The following is an 11,320-nucleotide window of genomic DNA, read 5'->3' on the forward strand; positions in this document are numbered from 1 at the left end:
TTCTCCTCCATATTTATTATTGTGATGTTGCCAAATTTTGTTAGGTGATACAGATGTCACTTTCATTAATAAGTTGCTGATAGCGAAAGATACTTAGAAAAGCAAAGAAGGGTCTGCCTCTGTGGCTGAGCTGCCATGCTTCCTTCCGGACCATCACTTCTGTTTTTCACATTGAAATTAACAAAGCGAACGACTGAGAAAGTGAGCAGTGCACTAACCAGCCCCTCCCAAGGAAGGCGGCGGCGCAAGTTGCAGTGGACCCTTAGTTCCCCTGTGCCAGGCTGTGTTTGAGCGGCATCCTCTCGGTGGTCGGCTTGGCTGCAATACCATCCTAGTTCAGAAGAGCACGCTCTAGTCTCACAGAAGGGAGCCCGTAAAATGTAGACCCTTGCATGCCAACTCCTTCCGAATGCAGTTGCCACTCTACCAGTGTCAGGTACTGGCCACACCAGCAGATTCAAAGATCACTACATCAGTAACTGGCACCGTGTTGAAGAAACCCTGGTCTACGAAGCTTTGCACTCTGTATATGAGGTCCGGTTGAGGCAGAAGTGATACTGAGCTCACTGTCGGTTCCATCATTGTGGGATACTGCCTGCAAGGTACTGGGAATAAAGAAAAAAGTGTCCTTCTGTATGTTTTGATTTTTCACAAAATAGGTGATATTTCACATGATTTTGGTGAATCGATTGTTGATCGTGCATGGATTCTATCACCCAGGTCCAAAGAGGATAATTCTTCTGTGCCCTTTCTCTCTTTTGCCCCAGCTCAAATTCCTAATGTTCGCATATGGTTTATGTTAGTGAAAAAATTAGTATCTTTGGGCTAAAAAATAATGGAAAGAAAAATTCAGAAGTAAAATGTGGGTCAGATATTTTACAAGTGTCCACTTAATATACATATACGAAAACCAGTATATTCGGATTAGGTAAGTAGGTTCTTAACTTCCTGATTTCCACAGGTGTCTGCCTATGTGCAAATGTAGTATGTTATTTACTACATGGTTATTGTGGTGTAATGTGCAAATGTTAGTGTGTGCATTATCCTGATCATTGGACACTCTGATATCCCTATCAGGAATAGAACTTGCACATGTAACATGTAATTTTTTTTTCTTTATCACAAAGGATGTATTTCCCTAAGTAGCACTTTTGGAGCAGGGGAAAGCAGAGAACTGCTATTCCCTCATCCCCCTCCTCTATGATATGCATATGCCTGAAGTGTGTAAAGACATTTAGGTAGTTAATGGGCATGTTAATAAGAACGTTCTGATGCAAATTCATTTTCAAAATGAAAATAGTTTCCTTCCCCAAAGTGAGAGTAGCAGAAATGTTGGTGAACTGAGCACCATAGTTATATATAATATTTCTCTACTAAGGTCTAGTTTGAAGAAAAAAAACTTGAAAACAAACCTATGAGGTTGAGCCTGGTTGCTATAAAGACTTTATGGTGGTATGTGTTTCTGGGATGAGCTGTAGAGCAGGTTTAGGTGACTTCTAGACCTTGGATGTTCTAAGTCGTTCAGAATAAACCTACAAAACCCAACAAGCTGGTGCACATGGTGCTTCATAACGCAGCCAAGATTAAGAATACGTGATGTTGCAGCCCCATTTTAAACACTCGCACCGTTTCGCGAGAGGAAGTTACTGTGGCCTTGGTTTCCCGGTTCTTGCTTGGTCTGGTGAGGTTCCAGGTCACAGAAGCTGAAGCCAAGCTTAGGGTTGCATCGTCTCTCTGGTGTGGAGGCCAGCACCGCACTAGCTCCCTGGTGGGAATGAGCCCGCGGAGCATGCAGAGCCCAGAGTCACTGTCTTTCTGTGTTTCTAGAGAACAATGTGAAGAGTCCTAGAAAAGGAACTCGTCAGACTGTCAGGGGCCTATGTAGCCAAAATGTCACTGAATATAAAATTCTTGTCTTCAGTCCTCATGCTTTGTCACTGTAAAGCGAACAAAAAGCATTTTTACTATAATTTAAAGGAGCTGCTTTTTTATAGCACATACTATTTCGCTTTGTACTATATTTGATAGTTGCAGAATAATTTAGACTGTAGAAAAACTTTGTTGTATTTGTACTGTTCATGAATGTTTCCAAAAAAGTGCTTTACTTGGTTGCCATAATTTTCTTGTACTGCTGTATTTTTCCCCCTGCTTCCTAGAAACCTAATCTGATTCATATTTTCAGTACAGTTTTGTTTTGTTTTTTTAATGTGTGTGTGTGTGTACTTTTTTTGGGGGTCAGTATTCTGAATGTTTACATCTGTTTGACATTAGCCATTTAATGCCTTTAAAAAAAAAAAAAAAAGGCGGTATTACTCCTACAGTGTAACAGCAAAATGTGAAATCAACCCAAACATAACATGCATGACAAACACAGATTGGGGGCGAAGGCCCTGAACATACAGACATTTTATATCAGCATACAGAAAAGTAAAACCCTCCTTCAGTCCTCTACCAAAGAATATATTATTCCCACAGGAAAAACTCACGAAAGGTGTGTAAAATCCTCAGAAGGGGGAGCAGTTGATTCAGTAAGACTGCTACAATTTAATACTGTTATGCTTGCTTTGATACCTGACTAAATGTGACTCAGTGCAACGAGCATTTAAACAATTTTTAGACAGTGTTTTGTTTAGAATTCAGGGATCATGCATTCTTTAATGGTGCTGTTTGTTTTTTATTTCTTTTCTACAAAGAAGAAAAGTGTTGCCTACAAAAGTGACTGCTCACAATACCATAAGTTAAATGAAATGAAATGTTTGTCTCTTCATGTTTCTCTGTTTTTTTCCCTTTCTCAAAGTAACAATTTGGGTTTCAATATTAAAATATTCTGGAGAAAATAAAGAAATTAAACATTAAATAATTGTCATTTTTAATTTTTTATGAAATGAGGTAGTTACATAAAATGTGTTAAATACATCGAAAATTTTACTTAAAAAATTTTAGGGAGAAAAAAAACCACATACTGTTGAATTATCGACCCTTTCCAGTTTGGTGAATTGTCAACACACAATTTAACTGTTAAAACTGAAACCTATTTGAAATTAACAATATCTACTGTGCTTATTATCATTTAAAAAGTATATTTGCAACTTGCTTTCATAAAGATCTTGTTTAATTTTTAAGTCAAAAGACATTCGGGTCAAATTGTTAACTACCATAATTAATTTTAACTCTCCAAATGAATTCCAAAATTCTTTTTTAAAAGAATCGATTAGGTTAATTTTTTTTATCTTGCATTAAACATTACAGCTAGAGTTATTTGAAGAAAGCGCTGTGTGCCATTGGAACAAAATTGCCTCAGTTATGTTTACATTGGTTAAAAACGCATATTTTTAGGTTAAGATGAATCAGAAAGCATTAAACAATTGGTTAAATCGTAGCTCAGCTGTTTTCCTCTATAATGCTGACTTTGGCCACCAGATGGCGAAAGAGGATGTTTACATTTGGAGGGGCGAAAGAAAAGAACAAAATAAAAGGGCTTCCTCCAAAAACTGAATTAAATGCTTATAATAAAGTCCAACTTACCCAAATGAGTCAATGGAAAACTGATACTTATAAGTGTCATTAAGCTATTTTCACTACAATGATAGCATTCCTTTTTTGTCCTATTTTTTCTATTAAAATATTATGAAATGCTTTCTTAATTTTATTTAGCATGGAATTTTTTTGTTTTCATTGCATTATTTCACAGGCATCCTTTATTCTAAAATTCACTAGAGGGGCAGCCCAGCGGTTTAGCGCCGCCTTCAGCCCAGGACCTTATCCTGGAGACCGAGGATCGAGTCCCCCGTCAGGCTCCCTGCATGGAGCCCGCTTCTCCCTCTGCCTGTGTCTCTGCCTCTCTCTCTCTCTCTCTGTCTCTCGTGAATAAATAATAAAATCTTTTTAAAAATAAAAAATAAATAACTTTCACTAGAGAAAGTTGAACAGTCCAGCATTTTTTAAGCCGATGTTTTTTGAAACCAATCTGAATGCTTTATGTTTTAATTCCTATATTCTCATGAAATAGGAACAATTATACAGTTTTTATACAAATATCCAATTGTTCTTAGTACATTATTGTGTACATTATTGTATGCAATATTGTGTACATTATTCTGGCCTGATTTGAGTAAAAATTGCACTCAGCATCGGAGGTATTTATTTGTATCCATCATAGGCTTTATCTGAGAACAAGTAGTTTACCCAGTGATTCATTAAGTTTCACATAGACACTTCATTGTCATCAAAGATAAATATTTTATTTTGGAAGAACCTACCGAGGAAAGCAGTTGACACAACTGTTTGGGCTCCCCCCCACCCCCTGCAAAAGGCAACTGAACAGAAATCCTAGGAAGCGTCCCTTCATGAATTTATTTGAAGACTTTAATTGCAGGTTGCCTAGACGTCATGTTTCAATAAATTATTTCCAAGTCTTTAGCCTTCATGATCTGAATATAAAGGAGATTTTATAAACTCTCTTCATAGAAATAAACTTGGAGTTTTAGCTGTATACTAAGCAAATCAGCAATTTTCCAGAATTCCCAAAAGACAGACTATATTTTTAAAAATAGAAAATATTTGCAAAAAGCTAGTGCGGAGTGCTGCAAAGCATTTCACAGCTATTAATGATCACATTTGTCCTTAGAAAAATCCCGTGAGGCAGGCACTATTATTGTAGCCATGTAATAAATGAGGAGCCCAAGGCTTAAACAAAAGAATACATGGGAAAAATCTGAGTATCAAAAAATGTTTTTCAGAGACCAGTGTCCATCCTTTTATTTACTACAAGATGCAGTCAATGGCTGCTTCGCTGACGTCTATGTATTCTGAGAAAAATAGGAGGGTCCCAAACCTTGAAAAAAAAATTACAGGCTAGTGAGAGAGATGATAAAATAATTTTAATATAACAGGAGTATAATCAAGACGTGTACAAGGTGCGCTGGCGAAGAGAGAGACATCAAGGGGGTGAAACTATTTAGAACTGCTACCGGATGAGAACGAAACCTCCAGAGGAACATCCATTGCCCATACCTGACCCAGTGACGGAGAGGGCATGCTCCTCCCTGTGAGCATCCCAATCATTTCCCTTGAACAGGGCTCATCACTAAAGACACGGTCCTTCCTGATCATGATTTCTACAAAGTGTATGATCCTTTACACATTTTAGAGCTCTGTCCCCTTCTGGCCCTTCTTACATTAATCTAGGAATTTGTTTAGATGTTGATAATTGATTTTGTGAAAGTTAACAGCATATTAAAACAATGTTTGTGGTATCAGATGTCCTTGGTGGTCATTGACTTCCTAATACTTTTTTAGATTAATGTGATACATATTTCTGGACGTTAAAATGTTACAGAGTCATATTACAGAGACTACAGAAAAAAAAAATAGCAGAGTCCTGATATAAATTGCAATGTGAGCTCTTCCTTTTTAAAGGGAGAAGACATTGCTTCTGACTTCTGTTATTCAGTAGAGCTCAGATAACACAAAGGTCTAGTCTTGCACGTGTAAGTTGTGGATTTGGACTGAAGTCAGGGAATTCACAGTGCCTCATGCAGTTCTTCTAAGAAATAAAAGCCTCCCACTTTGCTGATAATCACAAGAGGGAAATGTTTTGGTCACTGAGGAAAATGAGAATGCATAGATGGACAGCCAATAGATAACACCAGAGATCAGCTTCACCTACATCAGTATTTTTCCAAGCAAACCTTAACTGGATAAGTAAATCCTACTGCTTCATTTATTCCAGCCTGGTAACTGGGAACATAAGTGGTAGAAATACAGAAAAGCTTATTCAGTAGTGCCCAGTGGCCTCTGCCCTCCTGTCTCTTTTCATGCCACAAGGATAAGAGCACGACTTTGGGCTATTCACATTCCTATTCACCGTCTGACTCACAATCTTCCCCAGAGGACAAAATCATCTTTTATCAACTCATAACTATTTTTCTTAGAGCCATCTGGCATGCTAATATTTTAAGTATTTTAATAAGTAAGTATTTGATGATCTATCAAAGTAATACTAAATTTATAAGGTTAGATCATGTCGGAAATTTGTTATTTCCCAAGAGATGCTTTAACTTTCTTTTCTACTTAAGGAGAATATGTCATTTCACTGAATAAGCAGAGCATACTCCTTGACCCTCAATACTTGAAAGGGGATTCCAACAACGGGAGCATTTTGATGCCAAGATTCATCCAACCTTCAATGAGCAAACTTGTTTAGTTTGATCACCACATCTGTGCTAGGGACTGCATTACAGGGGACAAAAGATTTTACCAATGGCTTGATTCTTCAGGAAAAAATAGTTACCAAACATTTCTTTAGTGTGTTGTGTTTTAGAATTGTACCACAAAATACTGTCATAAAATGAATTTTCTCAGAAAATGACATTTAAAGAATTAATTTCAGTGGAAAATGCCATTTAAATGTACCTTTCCAGGAAACATCCTATTTTCCAGAACAGCTTGAGTATGGATGGGGAGAATAATTGAGAAAATGAACATTCTGGAGAGAAAAATCTCTTTTGAAGTCATAATTTAATTTACTTTGTCTAAGTTCAGAGTAAAGATATTTAGGTAATATAATATGAGAAGCAAAATAACTTTTCTGCATCTTTTACTGGAGAAATTATACTTTCTCAGTTAAAATAGAATAATTTAAAAAGAACAGCTCCTTTGTATGGAAAATGGTTTGTCACCAAATTTGGCTCATCTGGAGAAAACAGCACAGATGGTCTGGTCTGCTTCAGGATTGTGGTTTCGTGCCCTGCATGACTCACCAGACAAGGTAAATCAGCATCTCCTCATTTCAATATTGCAGTAATAGGACCAATATGCATTAATATTGTTTTGTCACTAGACCTTAGCAAGAAAATTAATGTTGTCTTGTAGCTAGAGATTATTTTTTCCTATAATTTTACATCCAAATTAATGAGGGGGTGCTTAAAAAATACCTTTGCAAGCTTAATAAAATTTTGAATGACGTAGAAAACTCTCTGGCCAGGACCTAGTAAATCATTTCTTTCCTTTTTTTTTTTTTTTTTAAGTGAATTCAGACTAATTTATCAGAAAGGAAGATCTGGGCTTTACAATTGGCTATTCTTATGCATGGTCATTTATTAAACTATTGTCCTGGGATATTTCTGAATGTGTAATTTGCCTGTGAGGATGGATACTTAAAATGTACTTCAGTACATGGATTTAACCTGTTCTTATGGTTTGAAGTTGGCTCATATAAATATTACCAAGAAAGAATGATAACTTTAATAATGGGAAATCTGATTTCCTGACCCATGGTTCAGCAAATAGATTTATGCAAATCTGAAGAGGTTAGCTCCTGCAGAAGCAAATATCTCCCTTGACTGTGCACAATACAGATTTCTACATTCCTTTTGGATCATTTCCTGAGTTATAGTTTATAGTTATAGAGAGCTACCATTCACTTATAGCAAGCCTTGTCTATATAGCAGAACCAAGACCTACTGAAGAGCAGGTGTAGGATCTCATCTATTTTGGTGTCTCTAGCAGGTTCCATGGTACATAACAGAGGATAGTCCATTTATGTGCATAGCAGTATTTATTTTGTTGGCTTCCTCTGTGCCGGGCTCCATCATGGGTGCTATAATTGCTGAAATGAACAGTCAAAATTCCTAAGTTTTTCTTCTTGTGTCGGGAGACAGCTAGCTAAGAGATAAATATATGACATATGTAGTATAGTTTGAAAATGGAAAGTGCTATAAAGGAAAAGAAATCATGGTAAGGCATAAACTGTATAGTGGTGTGGAGGTTGTAAACATATATAGGCTTCCTAGGGAAAGCCTTACTGAGGAAATGCTATGCGTATCCCCCCAGATTCATCTGTTGAAGCCTCAATTGTGACTGTCATAGAGATAGGACCTAAAAAGAGGCAATTATAGTTAAATGAGGTCATAAAAATGGGACTTGATACTTTAGGATTAATGTTCTCTTAAGAAAAGTACCAAGGTGTTTTTTCTCCCCCTCCCCCCGCCCCCCCACCCCCATGTAAAGACTCAGCAAGAAGGTGACATCTGCAAGCCAGGAGAAGAGCTCTCACCAGAAACCAAACCAGCCAGCACCTTGATCTTGGACTTCCCAGCCTCCAGAACCATAAGAAAATTTAATTTCTGGGGGATCCCTGGGTGGCTCAGTGGTTAAGTGCTTGCCTTCAGCCCAGGGCGTGATCCTGGAGACCCGGGACCGAGTCCTGCATCAGGCTCCCTGCATGGAACCTCCTTCTCCCTCTGCCTGTGTCTCTGCCTCTCTATCTCTCTCTGTGTCTCTCATGAATAAATAAATAAAATCTTAAAAAAAAAAAATTTAATTTCTGTGTTGAAGCCACTCAGTTCATGGTCTTTTGTTGTGGTTGCACAAGGTGACTGACAAGATTACTTTTAAGTCGAGAATAGAAGATGTGAGGGTACAGGTGCATGCCAAGTGAATATCTGACAGAGAGGTCTTTGGGTTATTGGTAAAAGCAAATGTAGGGCACTGAATTTCAGTGCGCTGTAGCCGATAATTTACATAAAATTATCTCTCATTCTTAAAACAACCCTCTATGTCTAGAAGGCAAAACTATCAACTTCCTAGGCTTTCCACTTACCAAGATTCTTGCATAACTTATGGGATCAGCTGTTTCCAAAGGCACAACCTGAGAAGTGTTAACTTTCCTAGTAAATGACTAAAATCAGTTGTTTTCCTTAGCCCATGTTATTAGGCTTCTAATAAAAAATTGGATTATTTATTCACCAAGCAAGGTATTAAAAGGGCCTCACATATTATATCATCTGGTGCGTTGCTAGGACAAAAGCCACCTTGGAGAGCTAAGAAAGTAATATGATCCCTATTTTCAGATAAGGAAAGAGTCAAACCTATTAAGTCACCCAGAAAAGACCTGTCTCCAAAAACCATGCCCTTTCTAAACCATGTGGTTCTAGTTACTTGTCAATTTGCATGAACTACTTCAGAATTAGCTTATCTGCCACATTTCCCTTGTAGTTGTGAGTAGTTATACATTTTAAAGAAACTGTCAGCAGGGATATGTTTTTGTCTTCTATTTTATTACATTTTTCCCCAAACCTCTGAGCAATGTATAACACTTTCTGACCTGTAATTAATAATTGCACCATCTAAAATGACAGAGTTAAAAAAATAAAAAGAACAAATAAATCCAATTGCCTCTCAATTAACTGCATGATATGCAACAACAGCAGCTCTGAAATATTCCCTTGCCACTTCCAAATAGCAGAGGAAAGCGACAAACCAGTAACCATACAATAACTCCTTGTCAACTTACTGAGCCAGGAAGGAACTTCATTGGCCTATCTACCTTTGTACCTTTCTGCATGTAGCCTGACAGGGTCCTGGAGTTGAATAAACATAGGTCATAGCACCAGAAAGACTGGTTTGAATTCCAATTTTGACTTTGAAAAATAGTCACCTGGGTTGATTTACTTAACCCATCTGAACCTCTGAGCTTATCCATAAAGATGAAATTATAGCAACCTGGCAAGATTGCTCTGGGGAATAGCAGTACATGTAAACTGCTTAGCATAAAGTTTGTTGCATATGACAGTCACAATAAATGATCTCTGGTTTCAAAGAAGCATATTCTTGCCTGCAGTGTCTCCAAAGCCTGCATTTTAAGGTGGAAATGAGCTCTTGATATACACCAGTATTCCCTTGACATCACCTTAAACTGGACACATCATCTTTTCCACTGATAAAGAAATGGAGACAAGTGAAGTATAAGTGTTTCTCCAAGTTTGCACATTATTGTTGAGATTTTCTGACTGTATAGTTTGATCAGAGTGCCAATGGTTCAAAACTTTGTTTTTTTTTTTTTTTGTTTTTTTTTTTTGGTTCAAAACTTTGAACTAGCTCAGTTGTTAAAATGCAGAAGTCTGTGCCTCAAACTTGTTCTGATGTAGGATCAGTCCAGGCAATTCTGATCAGGAGGTTTTGACTCTCTCTCAGAGAAAAGTTCAGGACCTCTCATTATAAAAGATATTAATTTACCACTTAACATTGGAAGGCTGAAAACTATCAGCTAGCTTGACTTCAGAATTAGCAACAGTTGTCTATAAGAGTAATATTAAAAATCGGTAAATAATTGGTAAATGCTTTACCAGAAGGAATTGCTTATAAACTAGCCTAGCCATGTGAGGTAATATTTTTCTATTTCTAAATATAACTCTGTAAAAGGACATTTAATGAAATGAGCAAGTAATTCACAGTATATTAAATTAAACAATCCATCATTTTATTTTATTTTGTTTTGTTTTGTTTTAAATATTTCATTTATTCATTACAGACACACAGAGAGAGGCAAAGACAGGCAGAGGGAGAAGCAGACTCCTCACAGGGAGCTCAATGCAGGACTCAATCCCAGGTCCCTGGGATCATGACCTGAGCCAAAGGTAGATGCTCAACCACCCAGATGCCCCGACAACTCAGCATTTTTAAAACATGATGTTAAAAAAAAGTCTTTACTATTGAAAAAAAAGTAGACATCAAAAAACTATACATATATGACAGTGACTATGGTTAATTTAGTTTTGGGGATTCTGAATAATTTTATTCTTTGTCTTCTCTAAACTCCTCAGCATTTCTTTGAATCTGTAAGACTTCTCTTAGATTTTTAAAACTATTAAAAGTAATGACAGCTTTTAATTTTTAGGAAAATACCATATCTATCTAAAATCATCCTGAATAGTATTAAAAATGTATATTATATTCATAGAATATTGGGTCATAAGGTTTAATGTTTTATCTATTTTTCTCATAGTTGAGTATGCTAGTTTACATGAGAGAGGTAAGTTAATGAATATAATCTGTCAAAAGACAGTTTGTTGAAAATAATGTTTTTTAGTATGCTAAGTGGTAAGAGATAGGATAAAACAGTAAGTGTATCCATGCTGTATATTTTTCAAATTTCTGCTGCCACCCAGTGGCTGCCCAGTCTGTTTTACAAATATCATTTACCCAGCTAATTGAGCAGCAAAGTTGCTCTTGAAGGACACGTCATTTGTGAAAAAGAAAATCAACCTGTCTTGAAGAAGCAGTGATTTTTCTACCTCAAAGAAATGACCAGTAAAACCATATGAAGTAACAGATAAAGGTTTCAATAGATCAGCCTAAGATGTTTTGGGTCCACTTGAGTAATTTTCCAATTCACCCTGCTTGTTCCACAAATTCTAGAATCCCTTTCTTGCTATAACAGAGTCCCTGTTAAGCCACTGTTCCAGGAGTCCTACACAAGGAACAGTTGCCATACAGTAACAATCTTTAAAAAAAAAAAAGATTTTATTTATCCATTCAT

Source organism: Vulpes lagopus, chromosome 1 (genome assembly GCF_018345385.1).
Source record: "Vulpes lagopus strain Blue_001 chromosome 1, ASM1834538v1, whole genome shotgun sequence".
Taxonomy (NCBI): Eukaryota; Metazoa; Chordata; class Mammalia; order Carnivora; family Canidae; genus Vulpes; species Vulpes lagopus.